This window comes from Molossus molossus, unplaced genomic scaffold (assembly GCF_014108415.1).
Source record: "Molossus molossus isolate mMolMol1 unplaced genomic scaffold, mMolMol1.p scaffold_m16_p_13, whole genome shotgun sequence".
Lineage (NCBI taxonomy): Eukaryota > Metazoa > Chordata > Mammalia > Chiroptera > Molossidae > Molossus > Molossus molossus.
Window position 1 is genome coordinate 2,700,918 of NW_023425348.1, and position 18,408 is coordinate 2,719,325.

The window sequence follows — 18,408 nt, forward strand, 5'->3', positions numbered from 1 at the left end:
AGCACGAATGTATTGGCCGCAGCAAACACTTAGGAGAGTGAGACTGGGAAAGGCAGAACAGATGCAGCAGGAGAGCCCAGGCTGGGCTGCTTTGGCTCACTGGGAAGTCAGAGAAGAGGGTCTTGAGGACAGGTTCAGAGAGTTACTCCAGGTGGAGTTGCAGCTACCCATTGTCCCTCTGTTTGCAAGTCTCCTGGGGTCCCTTCCAAGGAAGAAGGGGGAAGAGAATGGTGCTGGTGTGCTCCTCCAGCGGAGTGTGTGCTGGGTCCTTTGTGTTGAGGGTCTTTATCTCTCTCTTACAGGTGAGAATCTTAGGGGAGGTCTCAGGGGAGGGTCTCAATAGACTATTCATCAGTTTTCAGGGTGCTCTTTCAGGGTTCTGGTCTCCATTGATTGGTTGGTGCAGGGCAGGGGGTCACTAGTCAGTGCAGCTGGTGCTGATGCAGCCACAGAGTTACTGGCCTGGTTTTGCTGCTTTTCTGAGGCCTAGATGTTATCTTTAGAGAGGAAAAGATCAGGGAGTCTAAACTGCATGGCCAGTATATGCTAGGGGAGGAAGGGTTACCCTGAGGGGAAGTTCTTGTTTTCTCAGCTTTGCCCCTTGCTAGGCATGGGGTGGGGGAAGGGCTTTCTGCAATGGTGAATTTCTGTCCTGGCCCTTTGTCCCGGGCTCTGCTAATGGCTGTCCAACTGCCTATAACAAGTCTACGATGACACTTATTTTCTAAAATTAAGCTTTAAATTAATTAAATGTAAAGCCCCAAACCCTATTCATAAAATTAGTTCCCTTACATAAAAATTATTTTCCTGCATGAGATCTTAATGCATAAAATGTCATTCTTGATCTTGAACTAACAATGTGCCCATGAGTTTCTCTGTTTAAATTAAAAGAAGTATGGTTGCAAATGAAAAAAGATTCCATTTTTTCCCACTTAAGTTGACATAATGCTTAACTTATCATCAGCTTACTTAGAAGTAACATATGTCAGAGACAACATTTAATATTTTAGTTTTACTTGTTCATTTCCACAAAGCTAAGTTTACAATGCATACAAATTTTCTTCAGAGCTGAAGGAAAGAATTCTGAAAATTAAAGGTTGTGCCCTGGCCAGTTTGGCTCAGCGGCAGAGCATCAGCCCACACATCAATGAGTCACGGGTTCGATTTTGGTCAGGGGCATGTACCTTGGTTGCGGTTCATCCCTGGTCGGGGTTGAACAGGAGGCAACCAGTCTATGCGTCCCTTTCATGTCAATGTTTCTCTCTGTCCCTTTCTCTCCCTCTCTCTCCCTCCCACTCTATCTGAAGACAAATAGAAAAATATCCTCAGGTGAGGATTAAAAAAAAAAAAAAAAAAAAGAAAATAGAAGGTTCTTTGTAAAGGATATATGTAAATTCTGATATGGTGCTTAGTGAGGTCTTAGGTCTTAAATGGAGTTTTCAAAAAATTTTTTGATTTCTCTATTTCCTAAGATAATAAAAGTGCTAATCCTCAAAGAAAGAATATTAATGCATTACATCAATTATGTGATAATGCATTTCTAACACTGTCAACTAAATATAACAATCTACTATTTCTATGCAATTTCTATGGCCCTTTGAATGAATTACTTTCATATTGTTTTTTGAAAGGATAGAAAAAACAAAAAATCTTTATATTTAAGAAGTCAGTAAGACTTATTTGAAATCAATTGGAAATTCAGTTCTAAAAGAAGTAGTGCTGCTCTCGGTTCAGAGCAGGCCCTTTCATTTTTTCTGAAGTTCTCTTCCATTTCCATGACTTTCTATATGTGAAACCTCTGGGTTTTCATAGTTATGTTACCAAAGACAGCTGATTTTGATGGTCTGCTTAAATATTAATTTTCCAATCTTTAAACTAGGTCAAATTTTGATGCAACCTGCCCTGTCCACAATCTTGAGAGATATTAGAAATTGCCTGAAGTTTGTAGATTCATATAGTCCTATTCATTTATTTTTGCTTTAATTTTCTTGGCTTTAATGTCAAATTCATAAAATCCTCTCTAAGACCTAGGTCCAGAAGTTTGGTACTTATGTTTTCTTCCATGTATTTTATTGTTTCAGGTCTTCTACTTAGGTCTGTGATCCATTTTGAGTTAATTTTTGTGTATGGTGACAAATAGTCTAGTTTCTTCTTTTTTTTTTTTTGCATGTAGCATTTAATTTTTTGCCACATCCTTTTTAAAAGAGGCTTTCTTTTTTTCTATTGTTTGTTTTTGGCTCCTTTATAAAAAATTATATACCCTTTTATATATGGGCTATTTTGAGCTCTCAATTTTTGTTCTATTAGTCTATATGTCTTTTTCTGCCAATACCATACTATTTTGATAATCGTTGCTCTGTAGTATAATTTGATGTGAAGATGTGTTATACTTCCAGCTTGGTTCTTTTCTGCCAAAATTGCTTTGGTTTTTTGAGCACTTTCATGGTTCCATAAAAATCTGATGATTTATTTTTTATTCTATTTCTCTAAAAAATGCCATGGGTTTTTTATCCACTTATCTACTGATGGACACTTGGGTTGTTTTCAGATCTTAGCTATTGTAAATAGTGCTATGAACATAGGGGTACATCTATTCTTTCTGATTGGTGTCTTAAGCTTCTTAGGGTATATTCCTAGAAGTGCGATCACTGGGTCAACTGGCAGTTCAATTTTTAATTTTTTGATGAAATCCCATGCTGTCTACACAATGATATACTATACATATATAAAACAGAAGGCTCCCTTATCCTTTGTGACCCTGGAGAGGATTATGCTAAGTAAAGTAAGCCAGTCAGATAAAGACAAGTATCACATGATTTCACTTATATATGGAATATAAGGAAAAAAATAAATGATGAATAAAATACATCCAGAGACATGGAAACATGGACAGACTGATGAATCTCAGAGGAAAAAGGGTGGAGTGGTGGAAAGAGATTAACTCAAGTATTTATATGCATATATGCATAACCCACGGACACAGACAATAGGGTAGTAAAGGCCTGGGGTAGGTGGTGGGGGCAGGGTGGAGGAGGTCAGTGGGGAATAGAGGGGGTGCATCTGTAATACTTTCAACAATAAAGATAAATTAAAAAATAAAAATAAAAAATGTTCCTGGCCGGTATGGCTCAGTGGATTGAGCATCGTCCCCTGGACTGAGAGGTCCCAGTTCAATTCCCAGTCATTGCACATGCCCAGGTTGCAGGCTTGATCCCCAGTAGAGGGCATGCAGGAGGCACCTAATCAATGTTTCTCTCTTGCATTGATATATTGATCCCTTTCTCCTTTTCTCTCTCTAAAAAATCAATACAATCATACTAAAAAATAATAATAATAAAAAAATAAAATAAAAAAATGGCATTGGGATTTTGATAGGATTTGTATTAAATCTTTATATTACTTTGGGTAATATAGCATTTTAAACTATGTGGATTCTTCCAATCCATGCTGCTGCACAGCAAAAAACCCATCAACAACAACAAAAAACTCAAGCAACAAAATTGGGGAAGATATTCACAAACAGCACCACAAATAAGGAGTTAGCATCCAAAATATATAAAGAACTCATATACCTCAACAACAAAAAGGCAAATAATCTAATTTAAACAGGAGCAGAGGACCTAAACAGACACTGAGACACTTATCCCAAGAAGACATACCAATGGCCAACAGATATATGAATAAATGTTTACCTTTACTAGTTATTAGGGACATGCAAATCAAAACTACAAGAGTCTTGGCTAGTTTTGCTCAGTGGTTAGAGCATCAGCCTGTAGACCAGAGTCGTGGGTTTGACTCCGGTGAAGGACACTTACCTTAGTTGCAGTTCAGTACCAGTTGGGGTCATTTGGGAGGCAACCAATCAATTTGTCTCTCTCAAGTCATTGTTTTTTCTTTCTCCCTCCCTCCCTCCCACTCTATCTGAAGATGAACGGGGGGAAAATAGTCCTCGGGTAAGGATTTTTTTAAAAACTACAGTGAGATACCACCTCACACTTGTGAGGATGGTTATTATCAACAAGACAATTAATAACATGTTTTGGAGTGGATGAGGATAAAAAGGAACCTTCACATACTACTGGTAGAAATGTAAACTGGTACAGCCACTGTGGAAAACTGTAGGGAGCTTCCTCAAAAAAGCAAGAAGAGAGTTACCATATGATCCAGCTTCTCTCTTCTGGGTATCTACCCAAAAACTTTATTTGTAAAGATAAATGTACCCCTATGTTCATTGTATTATTATCCATGGTGGACGAGACATGGAAAAACAGGTGTCCTTTAATAGATGACTAGTTAAAGAAGATGTGGTACATGTGTACAATGGAATAGTATGTAGCCATAAGAAATGATAAGATATTGCCATTTTCTGACAACATAAACAGAGCTTAAGAGTATCTTGCTTAGTAAAATGTCAAATGGAAAAAAATCAAGAACCATATAATTTTACTCATATGTGGGATATAAAACAGAAAACAACAAATGAACAAATAAGATAAATGAACAAACAATACTTATAGAAAACTGTGGTTTCCAGAGGGAAAGGGGGTAGGAGGAAGTAGAAATGTATAAAAGTCTAATATATGATGATAAAAGGAGACTTGACTTTGAGTGACCAACACACAATGCAATATATACATGATGTATTATATAGTTGTACACTTGAAACTATATGATTTTATTAACCAATGTTACTGCAACAAATTTAATAAAATTAAAATAATGAAATAAAAGTGGGAAAAAAAGTCCTTGAACTTGCTGGACATTTCAGCTCCCAAAATTTTTTCTTTAACAATAGCTAAATCTGTACAGACAGAAAGCATAAATCTTTAAAATTAAGAAAGATGACATGTATATTTTAATAGTGTTTTGGTAAAAATCTCTAACTCATCTTTATTGTGTCTACATTACAGGCTCACCTTGAAAAGTAGTCACATAGACAGCCTCTTTAATAAATGGTACTGGGAAAATTGGACAGCTACATGCAAAAAAATGAAACTAGACCATCAACTTACACCATGCACAAGAATAAACTCAAAATGGATAAAAACTTAAATGTGACTCATGAATCCATAAAAATTCTAGAAGAAACTGTAGGCAACAAAATTTCAGACATCATTTGCAGCAGAATTTTCACTGATACAGCACCTAAGGCAACAGAAACAAAGGAGAAAATGTATACATGGGACTACATCAAACTCAAAAGCTTCTGCACAGTAAAAGAAACAGCCACCAAAATGGAAAGGAAACCCACTGTATGGGAGAGCATCATTGCCAATAATACCTCAGATAAGGGGTTAATTTCCAATATATATAGAGTGTTCATACAGCTCAACAAAAGGAAGACAAAGAACCCAATTAAAAAATGGGCAGAGGAACTACATAGACACCTCTCCAAACAGGACATACAAATGGTTAAGAGACATATGAAGAAATGCTCAACATCACTAATCATCAGAGAGATGCAAATTAAAACAACAATGAGGTATCACCTCACACTTGACAGAATGGCCACCATCAACAAATCATCAAACAACAAGTGTTGGTGAGGTTGTGGAGGAAAGGGGACTCTAGTACACTCCTGGTGGAAATGCAGACTTGTGCAGCCACTATGGAAAACAATATGGTGTTACCTCAAATAATTAAAAATTGAACTTCCATTTGACCCAGTGATCCTACTTCTAGGAATATACCCTAAGAAACCTGAAACACCAATCAGAAAGAATATATGTACCTCCATGTTTGTAGCAGCACTATTTACAATAGCTAAGATCTGGAAACAGCCCAAGTGTCCATCAGTAGATGAATGGAAAAAAAAGCGGTGGTACATATACACAATGGAGTACTATGCAGCTGTAAGAAAGAAAAATCTCTTTTTCTTTGAGACGACATGGAGGGACCTGGAGAGTGTTATCCTAAGCAAAACAAGACAAGCAGAGAACGACAATATCACATGATCTCACTTATTTGTCGAATATAATGAACATAACAGTCTGAGAAACAGGGTAGTCCCAGAGACATGGAAGTAGGGTACAGACTGACAATCCCCAGAAAAGGGGGTGGTGGGAAAGAGATAAACCACAGAATTTATATGTGTGTATGCATGACCAACGGACATGGACAGCAAAGCCAGGGACAGGGCGTGGAAGGAGGGGGAGGGGTATCAGTGGGGGAAAAGGAGAAACATCTATAACAAAAATAAATTAACTAATTAAAAAAAAAAAGAAGAATAGTCACAGACTTCTATTTTCATTTAGCTCTGCTTGTTCATTAAAATTCAATCAGTTCTTAAAATCAATTTCTTTTTCTTTATATACAAGTCCATATCTCAACGAAATCTCCCTAAGAAGGCAATATTCCATTTCTCTAGACCTGCTTTGAAGTGGATTGTCTTTTGTTTATTTTTTTTTATGACACACTTATTGTGTTGTGAACTTTACCCCCAAATCATTTCATCAAAGGAAAAGTGGCTACTTTCTCCTACTTTGTTTAGGCCTTTCCCAGGACTTCTCAGAGTGGTTTTATTGTACTTTTTTACATTCCTTTCTCACTAAACCTTGAATTGCAGAGAAGAGAGAAGAACCATTTCCTACTCAGTTTTATGGCCATGGCCTGTGTCATGTTGTTGCTGAATGAATGACTTGAATAACATGCATATTTTACTTATATTTACAAACATAAAATTTTCTAGTTTTATGACTTTGGGTAAGATATTTAATCGTATTAAATAATACCTCTTTAGTATACCTCAGAAAGTTTGTGTGTAAAATGTACAGATGTGAGCGGTATTTTTATTGGTGGAAATGGAACATCCACTGGTGTAAGTGGAGGATCTCTTTTCCTACTGAAAACGGGGGGTCAAGTCCTTATGATATCTCAAGAAAAAGAATTTTCTGAGACTTGCACAGGAGGATGGGTGATTTTTATTTGCATGGAATTACATCTCTGGTTTGGCAAAGTCCCATTTCCCTTAATGTAGTCCTGGGAAAAGTACTGCTGGGGACTCAGCATAGCTAGAAGCAGAGCCCGTGTCCGAAGTTTCTGTTTCATGGGGAGCTGGGCCCAGTGTAGCATCAGGCTAGTTGTAGTGGGCAGATGCAGGGACTCCAAGAGCACACACTTCTGCAACAAGAGTCCCACACAATCAAAAGAGAGAACTCCTTTATTTAGGAGCTTCTGTACAGTCGTCCCTCACCACTTCACGCTTCGACTTTCATGACTTTATTCTATTGCAGTTTTTTCAAGTATATTCATTAAAAAATTGATCAAACCCTGGCTGGTTTGGCTCAGTGTTTGGAGCATCAGCCTGCGGACCAGAGAGTCCCGGATTCTGTTTCCGCTAGAGGCATGCACCAAAAAAATATTTTTTTTCCAAAAAATTGGGTGTGGTGAAACAGAGACAATCAGAGCATGCTGTTCACTGATTGGTTATCCCATTCTCTTCCTATGCTGGCCACAGATTGGCTCAGCTTCATGCAAGATTGTTCCTCTCATACACACTTCAACATCACTACTCATCGGAAGCATCTTTGCTCTTGTAAGTGTTTGTGATTTCTGAAAACTTTTATCTAAGCCCCATGATGGCTCCTAAATGTGCTCTTCTTCCAAGCCTTCTGACAATAAAACTAAGCACCAGAGGAAGATGCTTATCATCCAGGAGAAGGTGAAACTCTTGGATATGATCAAAGATGGCAAGAAAATCATGGAGGTTGCCCTCCATTACGACTTGAATGAGTCTACCATTCACTCCATTCGTAAAGATGAAAAGAACATCTGTGCAAGGGCTACTGTCTTTTTCTCTGGACCGCAGGCCAATACTCTAATCTGCAAAACCAGCCAGGGCACTACTGTCTCTTTCAACAAGGAAGCAAAGCATGTTGTGACAAGTTGGAATAAGTTCATAGTGAAAACAGAATCTGCCCTAGCCATTTGGATCAACGACAGTCGCAAGAAAAACATTCCGCTGGATTCGCTGGTCTTCAGGGAGAAGGCGAGGCAGCTCTATCCGAGCTTTACGGTGGACAAACCTCAACCGGGACCCTCTTCTGCAACATTCATGGATTTCATGGCGAGCAAGGGTTGGTTCGAGAAGTTCCAGAAGACGTATCATCTGAAGAGTGTTGTTCTCCATGGAGAAGTTGTCTCTGCTGATCAGCCTGCAGCAGAGGACTATGTGAACAACATGTTCCAGAAGGATCTGGTGGAGATGACTAAGTCTGCGAGTGAGGAGGAGGAAGAGCAGCCAGAGGTTCCTCGGGGTCAGGAGGAGGAAGGTGGCTTTATACTTGAGCATCTCTCACAAGTCGTGAGAACCATTAAGCTAGTACAGGACACGATTGGTGAATGGGACCCACAAACGTTGCGGTTCCAGAATGCACTTGATGGGGTGATAGAACCCTACAAAAGCCTCCTCATGCATATGAAAAGACAGCACCAGCAACTGCCTCTCAGGATGTTCTTCACCCGCGCACCCAGTCACCCACTGCCTACCCCTAGTGCTCCTTCAGCAGAAGAAGACGATGCACCTGCTGAAGATACTGCACCACCTGCAGACTCTCCTATTGAGGTCGTGCCTTCAGAGGAGCAGTAACCTTGCTCTTCTTTGCTGTGCAGTACATCTCTTCACCTTCATCGCTTCATCATCAAACAAGTTGCACTACTTTCATAGGTTAGTGGTTGTGTGTAAGAACTGTGTGTGTGTGTAATTAAATGTACAATAATAATATGATATTTGTTACATCTAATATGTCTGTTTTCTCTTATTTTGTCTAATATATTGGGTAATATGAGTGTAATGGTGACTAAAGGGTGTTATTTCATGTCTAGAGGGCTCTAATAATGTTAAAAAAACATATTTAGAAGGTTGTAAACAGGTTTTCTATGCTCTAACTGTGAAAATATTTGATTTATAAATAAAGAATCCTACTTCCCAGAAATTCACTTATCACGGTAGAGTCTGGAACTGATTAACTTCGATAAACACGGGCCAACTGTATCTCAAATCTTCCAGTGCTTGCGGTGGCCACGCCTATTCTGGTCAATGACCTGTTCCCAGGTGAGACTGACAGGCAAGTACCTTCCTTATTTCAACCAGGTTTATCACAAAGATATCAGTATAAGATTTAAACAATCATGGAAATAAACTCAAATTACCTAGCCTGCTATTTATCTTTTCTTTATCAGAAGAACGTATTTTCAACTAAGGTTCTAAAATTAAATGTAAAAAGTTTAACTGAGATTCTGTACTAATAAATAATGTTTAAAAATTAGGTTAGAGTGCTGGCGGGTTTGACTCAACAGTTAGAGCGTCATCCTGAAGACCAAGATGTGGGAGACGGTTTGCATGGCATCCATTTTGCAAAAATCTGCTCTGCCATCTCCTGCCCCAAGGCAGGATATCTCTGTCTGCATCTCTGCATACAATGTTTCTGCATTCCTTTAAGTAACCATTTACTCAGCCAGTTATGCTGTTTGTCTTTTGTTCCACCTGTGATATTTACATGATGTTTACTTGAAATTGCTTCGGGGTGGTCACCACAGACATGCTTGGCAACAAATGTTCTTGTTTTTCTGCTTCTTGCCCTATATATACTGTGGATCTCCCCAGAATAAACGAGACTTGATCAGAGCCCTGTCTTGTCTCCATTTCTCGTGTCTCTTGTCCCTCCTCATCCTCACTCCCCCTCTAGAGTCCTCGTTGCTCGACCTGCGGGACGGGTCACCAAGAGTCACGGGTTTGATTCCAGTAAAGGGCTGTACATCGGCTGCAGTTCGGTCGCCAGCCCGAGTTGGGGTCATGTGGAAGGCAACCAGGTGATGTGTCTTTCTCACATCGATGTTTCTTTCTCTCTCGCTCTCCTCCCTCCTTCTCCTCCACTCTATCTAAAATCAATGAAAAAAATATATATCCTTGGGTGAGGATTAACAAAACAACAACAAAAATTAGCTAAATGACCTAAGAGAAGGTAGACATATTATGATTCTCTTTATTTTAAATTGTGTGCATTTAGAGGAACATAAGGAAAGATGTTTAAAAGTGTCAGTGGGATTTTAGGTGAGGTGAGCACTGACTTAAAAATGATTTTGGATTATTTTTTATTGTTTGTATATTATTTTATATATAGGTAAATGTTTTAGTAAAAATATATGGCATGTTAGGTGGTGAAAATGTTAAGGGAGAAAATAAAATAAGGCAGGCCTAAAGTGAAGGAGTGTGTGTTTTAGAGCATAGTTGCTGTTTCAAATGGGTGCTTAGTCATTACTGTCAAGGACAAACAGAGCAGAGCCTTGAAGAAGGCGGCAAGCCCAGCAGATCTCTGGGGGATTAGCTTTCCAAAAGGAAGGGAAAGATCAAAGGCCCAAAAACAGGAGTAGGCCAGGCTTGTTCACTGAACAGCAAGGCAGCTGGTGTGGCTGGCTCCCCTTAGGTAAGGAAGAGAACAAGAGGCCATGAAATAGAGAATCTATTAGGCCAATATAAGGAGTTATAGCAAAATATGGAAAACCACTAAGGAGAAGTTATGTGATAGCTTTTAAAATGATCATTTATCATTTTTGCATTTATAGAATAGTAAGATTCAAAAGAAAAAATGGAGGAAATATATTATCTCCTTTTACTGCTTTTCTTACACACATTTTCTTCATTCTTCAAAATTCTGCACTATATTAGACCACCTCACCACTTTGTGACAATACTCCTGCAGAGATAGCAATGGTCGTTTGGATGCAAATGCAATAGATGCTTAAAAATCTTTCAATTTACCAGACACCCTTGAGCTATGCAGCAATCGCCTCCTAAACCGTTTCCTCTCTTGATCCCAGAAACATAACTTACTCCTTGTGCCTTTTTGCTTCTCTTAATCATTCAACAGCCCTCTCTTTAGGGTCTTCTTTCCTTGTCTATTTAAAAGATAATTTTCAGTAAAGAATAAAATCATGACTTCCATATAGATATAAAAATGAACATATTTAAACATTTCACTCATTTAGTGAGGGAATCAGACATGCTGTGACAGGTTCAAAGAGCCTTTAGTAACAGGCCAATTTGTAGACCAGAACATGGAAATGAATATGTAAATATTTGCAAGATTAGTTTTTTTACAGGGTAAAAAGGAAGATAACTGAACCACGTAAAACAGAATTTGCATGTCTATCAGTGATCTGCAATTTACAAAGTTTTGTAAAATAGCTCAAAGTCAATGAAAGGTTACAATTAAGTAATTCCTGGAAGGTTGTGCTATATATAAAAAATGCATAATTTTCTGTTAAAACTTAATTTTTTTCCTATAGTATCCCTTTAAATATCATTGTTTCTTTAAATTCTGATCTTTTTTTTTTTTTTTTTTTTTCTCATTCTGGACTTGCCCTCTGCTTGTCCATGCTAAATTCTGATACATTGACAAATTGCCCAGATTTTTTTAGAAGCACTTAGTGACTGGTATAGGGTCATATCATATCAACATTTTATGTTCATTTTAATTACAACAAATCCCACTTGATCATGATGTATGATCACTTTAGTGTATTGTTGAATTTAGATAGCTATTTTGTTAAGAATTTTTGCATCCACGTTAATTAGAAATATTGGCCAGTAATTTTATTTTCTTGTAGTGTCCTTGCCTGGCTTTTGTTTCAGGCTAATGCTGATCTCATAAAATCAGTTTGAAAGTGTTCCCTTCTCTCTTATTTTTCACTGGAGCTTGGAAAAGATTGCTATTCTTTAAATGTTTAGTAGAATTCACCATTAAAGGCATTTGGTCTTGGATTTCTTTTTTGTTTGTTTGTGATTGGGAAGCTTTTGATTACTGATTCAATCTCCTTACTTGTAATTGATTCATTCTGATTTTCTAATTATTCTGGTCTTGGTAGATTGTATATTTTTATAAATATATTAATTTCCTCTTAGATTTCCCAATTTGTTGGCATAAAATTGTTCATAGTAGCCTCTTATTATCCTTCGTATTTCTGTGCTACTAGTTGTAATAACTCCTCTTTTCTTTGTAATATTTTTGGACATTATTTTCTTGTCTAGTCTGTTTATCTTTTCCAAAAACTAGCTCTTATTCTTATTTATAATTTATATTGTCATTTTAATTTCTATTTTATTTGTTTTCACTCTGATTTTTGTTATTCCCTTTCTTCTATTAACTTTGAGCTTAGTTTGTTCTTTTTCTCATTTATTGAGGTATAACATTAGGTAGCTTATTTGTGATCTTTTTCTTTTTTTTTTAAATCCTCATCCAAGGATATTTTCCCATTGATTTTCAGATGGAGTGAGAAGGAGAAAGAGAGAAAGAAACATCGATGTGAGAGAGACACATCAATTGGTTGCCTCCCGCATGACCCTGACTAGGGCTGGGGATTGAATCGCAACTGAGGTATATGCCCTAAACCAAAGTCAAACCCACAGCCCTTCAGTTTGCAGGCTGTCATTCTAACCACTGAGCCAAACCGGCCAGGGCAAGATCTTTTTGTTTTTAATGCAGGCATTTATGGGTACGTACTCCTCCTGGAACTGTTTTTGCCGCAAGTTTTGATATGTTGTCACTTTGTTTTCATTTGTCTCAAGATACTTTTATTTTTAATTTTATTTTTGTTACAGATGTTTGTCCTTTTTTACCCCATTGACACCCTCCTCCCCATCCCCCCTGCCCCATCCCCGGCTTTGTTGTCCATGTTCATTGGTTATGCATACATGCATATAAGTTTTGTGGTTTACCTCTTCTCTCCCCCCACCACCCCCTCTTCTGAGGGTTGTCAAGTCTGTACCCTACTTCCATGTTTCTGGGTCTACCTTATTGATCTTTTTGCTTTTTCTTTGACCCATAGGTTGTTCAGTAGTGTGTTGTTTAATCTCCACATGTTTGTTCTTATAACTTATTTCTAGTTTCATACCACTGTGGTCAGAAAAGATAATTGATATAATTTTGTTATCAATGGAAGTGGAGTAGTCCTTGGGTGCCAAGAGGAAAAAAATTTCCTGAGCACCCCCCAGGAGGGTGCGATTTTATAAGTTTTTTTTAATGATGTAAAATAAAGAGGGTCTCTTCCAAAGTCCCATTTCCATCTGTCCCACCATGGAAAAAGTCCAGTCTTATCTTCAGCAGGGCCAGAATTAAGACCACCGACAGTCCAGTCCAGCATTGGGTAAGCCTAGCTTGTGTTCTCAGTTGCAGTCCACTGAGAATGGGGTCTGCATGGCCATGGACCAAGTGGCTGCTTAAGGCCACATGGCTATGGAGAGAGGACACATGCATACATGTGTGAGTATGGGTCAGGGAGCAAGAGAGCGAGAGTGAACGAGAGAGGGAGCTCTTTGTCTGGAGACTTTAATTTTCCAAGATTTCACACACGCGCAGTGGTGTCACCCTCCTGAACAAGGATCTCTTTTCCAGATTAGATGGACAGGGAGCACCTTCCCTGCATCACCCTGACTTCACTGCACATGTCCCATTTCCCTCTGACAGCCCAGTACTGGAAGGGGGAAGGGAGGGCTGTTAATCCCTTGGCGGGACAATGCTTTGCTTCCCTGGGGCGTGAAGCTGTAGCTCTGCTGAAACAAACAGGTTTCTGCTTCACAGCTGAACATGCTCTACAATGTCTGACTCTCTCTTTGCTCTCCTCCTTTTATTAATATTCATAAGGTAGCTAATTAAGATGATAATAATGTCAATCTTCTGAAATTTATTAAGCCTTGTTTTATGGTATAACATATAGTCTATCTTGGAGAATGTTCCATGTGTGTGTGAGCAGAATGTGTATACTGCTGCTGTTGATTCAAATGTTCTGTATATGTCTGTTATGTCCATCTGGCTAATGTACCATCTAAGTCCAATATTTCGACATTGATTTTCTGTCTGGATGATTTTTCTATTACTGAAAATAAGATACTGAAGCCCCCTACTGTTATTATATTGCTGTTCATTTTTTTTTTTTTCACATTTGTTAATTTTGCTTTGTGTACTTGGGTGTTCCTATAGGGTGCATAAATATTTACCTATATTTTATCCTGTTGACAAGCTGACCCTTTTATCATTTTATAATAACCTTTTTCTCTTGTTATAGTTTTTGGCTTACAGTCTGTATTGTCAAGTGGGATGTATTGCAGAGATGCAAATATGGTTCAATATCCACAAATTAATTAATGTGACATCACATTTTTTTAAATGAAGGATAAAAATCATACAATCATCTCAATAAATGCAGAAAGATCTTGTGACAAAATTAGACATTCCTACATAATTAAAACTCTCAACAAACTGTTATAGTTAGAATGTACCAGAACATAATAAAGATCATATATAACAAGCCCATGGCTAATATCACACTCTATGGTATAAAACTGAAAGGTTTTATTTTTTAGATTAGGAGAAAGTCAAGGATGTTCATTCTCACCACTTTGATTCAAAATAGTATTTAAGTTCTGGCCAGAGCAATTAGGCAAAAAAAAAAAAAAAAAAAAAAAAAAAGTAAAATGAATCCAAATTACAAAAGAAGAAATAAAATTGTCTCTCTTTGTTGACAATATCATAATATTGTTATAATTTAACCTGGTTATAAATAACTGGAAAGGCCAAATAGTATAGGCACGCCATCAGTGCAGCTTTGCCAGGAAGCTACAGTTTAACACTCCCCAGGGAAACCACCCATCTTACTGGGAGAGGGGACTAAATAGGGTGGAGAATAGACACATGCCCAGTTAAATTTGGGTAACATAGGGAAGGTACCTGTCTCTCAGTCACACCTGGGAACAGATCATTAGCCAAAGTAAGCATGGCCACTGCAAGCATGGGAAGATTTAAGATATTTAATCTCCTCAACAAAGGAGTTTTCTCTCTTGTTCTCTTAAAATTCTCCTTGCAGAGGGCATGCTCTCTTGGATCCCCTCCATTCGCCAACATGGCACACAGCCATGGGGACCCCACACACAATGGACTGATGGATTGCAAGTAGCCTAATGCTAGACTGAACCCAACTCTGCCGTGGAAGGAAACTTTGAACACTGGTTCTCCTTCTAGCTCTACTGAATCCCCTTGCACATCTTCCAGGACTGGATTAAAGAACATAGGACTTTGCCCTGGCCGGTTTGGCTCAGCAGTTAGAGCGTCGGCCTGCGGTCCGGAGAGACCCAGGTTCGGTTCCTGCTAAGGGCACGTACTTCGGTTGCAGTTTGTCCCCAGCTCTGGTTGGTCGTGCGGGTGGCAGCCACTCGATGTGTCCCTTTCACGTCGATGTTTCTCTCTCTCTCTCTCTTCCTCTCTCTCCCTCCCACTCTATCTGTACAAAAAATGGAAAAATGTCCTCGGGTGCGGATAAAAAAAAAAAAAAAAAAAAAAGAACATAGGACTTTGGAAACCCAAGGATATAATTCCATACAAATAAAAATCACTCATTCTCCCATATGAGTTCCTGTAAATTATTTTTGTCCTTTTCTTTTCTTTTTCTTTAATTTAATGAATGAATTTATTTTTGTTACAGATGTTTCTCCTATATTGCACAGATTCCCCCCGCCTCCTCTCTCCCTGCCCTATCCCCAGCTTTGTTGTCCATTGTTCATGCATACATGCATATAAGTTGTGTGGTTTATCTCTCTCACACCACCCCCTCTTTTGGGGATTGTCAGTCTGTACCACACTTCCACATCTCTGGGACAACCCCATTCCTCAGACTGCTATGTTCATTATATTACACAAATAAGTGAGATCATATGATACTTGTCTTTCTCTGTTGGGCTTGTATAGCTTAGGATGACATTTTTCAGGTCCCTCCATGTCGTCTCAAAGAATAAGAGATCGTTCTTTCTTACAGCTGCATAGTACTCCATTGTGTATATGTACCACCGCTTTTTTATCCATTCATCTACTGATGGACACTTGGGCTGTTTCCAGATCTTAGCTATTGTAAATAGTGCTGCTACAAACATGGAGGTACATATATTCTTTCTGATTGGTGTTTCAGGTTTCTTAGGGTATATTCCTAGAAGTGCGATCACTGGGTCAAATAGAAGTTCAATTTTTAATTTTTTGAGGTAAGACCATATTGATTTCCATAGTGGCTGCACAAGTCTGCATTCCCACCAGGAGTGTACTAGAGTCCCCTTTTCTCTACACCCTCACCAACACTTGTTGTTTGATGATTTGTTGATGGCAGCCATTCTGACAGGTGTGAGGTGATACCTCATTGTTGTTTTAATTTGCATCTCTCTGTTGATTAGTGATGTTGAGCATTTCTTCATATGCCTCTTAGCCATTTGTATGTCCTGTTTGGAGAGGTGTCTATGTAGTTCCTCTGACCATTTTCTAATTGGGTTCTTTGTCTTTCTTTTGTTGAGTTGTATGAGCACTCTCTATATATTGGAAATAAACCCCTTACCTGATATATCATTGGCAATGATGCTCTCCCATACAGTGGGTAGCCTTTTCGTTTTGATGATTGTATCTTTTGCTGTGCAGAAGCTTTTGAGTTTGATGTAGTCCCATCTGTTCATTTTCTCTTTTGTTTCTATTCCTTAGGTGATATATCAGTGAAAATTCTGCTGCGAATGAAGTCTAAAATTTTGTTGCCTACAGTTTCTTCTAGAATTTTTATGGATTCATGAGTCACATTTAAGTTTTTATCCATTTTGAGTTTATTCTTGTGTAGGGTATAAGTTGGTGGTCTAGTTTCATTTTTTTTTTTTTTTTCATGTAGCTGTCCAATTTTCCCAACACCCTTTATTAAAGAGGCTGTCCTTACTCCACTGTATGCTCTTGCCACCTTTGTCAAATATTAATTGAGCATATTGCCTTGGGTCCATTTCTGGGTTCTCTGTTCTGTTCTACTGGTCTACATGCCTGTTCTTGTGCCAGGACCAGACTGTTTTGATTACAGTGGCTTTGTAGTATAACCCGAAATCTGGTAATGTGATCCCTCCAACTTTGTTCTTCTTTTTCAAGATTGTTGTGGCCATTCGAGGTCTTTTTTGGTTCCATATAAACTCTTGCAGTATTTATTCTAGTTCTGTGAAGTATGTCATTGGTATTTTAATGGAGATTGCATTGAATCTATAGAATGCTTTGGGTACTATGGACATTTTAATGATGTCAATTCTTCCAATCCCTGAACAAGTTATGTGCTTCCACTGTTTTATATCTTTCTCTATTTCTTTTTTCAATGTCCTGTAGTTTAATGCGAATAGGTCCTTTATTTCTTTGGTTAAGTTTATTCCTTGGTATCTTAATTTTTTTGCCGCAATGGTAAATGGGATTGTTTTCTTTTCTTTTTTTTTTTACAACGGTACGAACCGCCTTTATTGGTCGCAAAGGGAAGTGGAACAGGAGGGGAAACGACAGCTCCGGCACCGCCCTCCGAAAGGGATTGTTTTCTTTGTTTCTCTTCATCATTGGTGTATAAGAAGACCATCGATTTCTTGATGTTAATTTTGTATCCTGCTACTTTGCCAAATTCATTTATTAAGTCTAATAAACGTTTGATGGAGTTTGGGGTTTTCTTGGTATACTATCATGTCATCTGCGAATAATGACAGTTTCACTTCCGCCTTTCCAATTTGGATCCCTTTTATTTTTTCTTCCTGTCTGATTGCTGTGGCTAAGACTTCCAGTACTATGTTAAATAAGAGTGACGAAAGTGGGTATCCTTGTCTTGTTCCTGTTCTAAATGGAAATGCTTTTAGTTTTTGCCCATTGAGTATGATGTTGGCTGTAGGTCTTTCATATATGGCTTTTATTATGTCTAGGTATGATCCCTCTATTCCAAGAAATGGATGCTGGCTTTTTTGGCGTCTATTGATGTGATCATGTAGTTTTTATTATTCATTTTGTTTATGTGGTGTATCTCATTTATTGATTTGCAAATATTGTACTAGCCTTGCATCCCTGGGATGAATCCCACTTGCTCATGGTGAACAATTTTTTTGATGTGTTGCTGGATCCGATTTGCTAGTATTTTGTTCAGGATTTTGGCATCTGTGTTCATCAGGGATATTGGCCTGTAGTTTTTTTTTCTTTGTAGTGTCTTTTTCTGGTTTTGGAATTAGAATTATGCTGGCCTCATAAAACGTGTTTGAAAGTCTTCCATCTTGTTGAATTTTTTGAAATAGTTTGAGGATAACAGGTATAAGTTCTTCTTTCAATATTTGGTAAAACTCCCCTGTGAAGCCATCAGGGCCTGGGAGTTTGTTTGCTGGGAGAGTCTTGATTACATCTTCAATTTCTTCTGCTGTTATTGGTTTGTTCAAGATTTCTCTCTCTTCCTGGTCCAGATTTGGGAGACTGTGTTTTAGAAATTTGTTCACTTTGCTTAGATTGTCTATTTCGTTGCCATATAATTGTTCATAGTAGATGTTAACGATCTTTTGTTTTTCTGTGGTGTCAGTTGTTACCTCTCCTCTTTCATTTCTGATTTTGCTTGGAA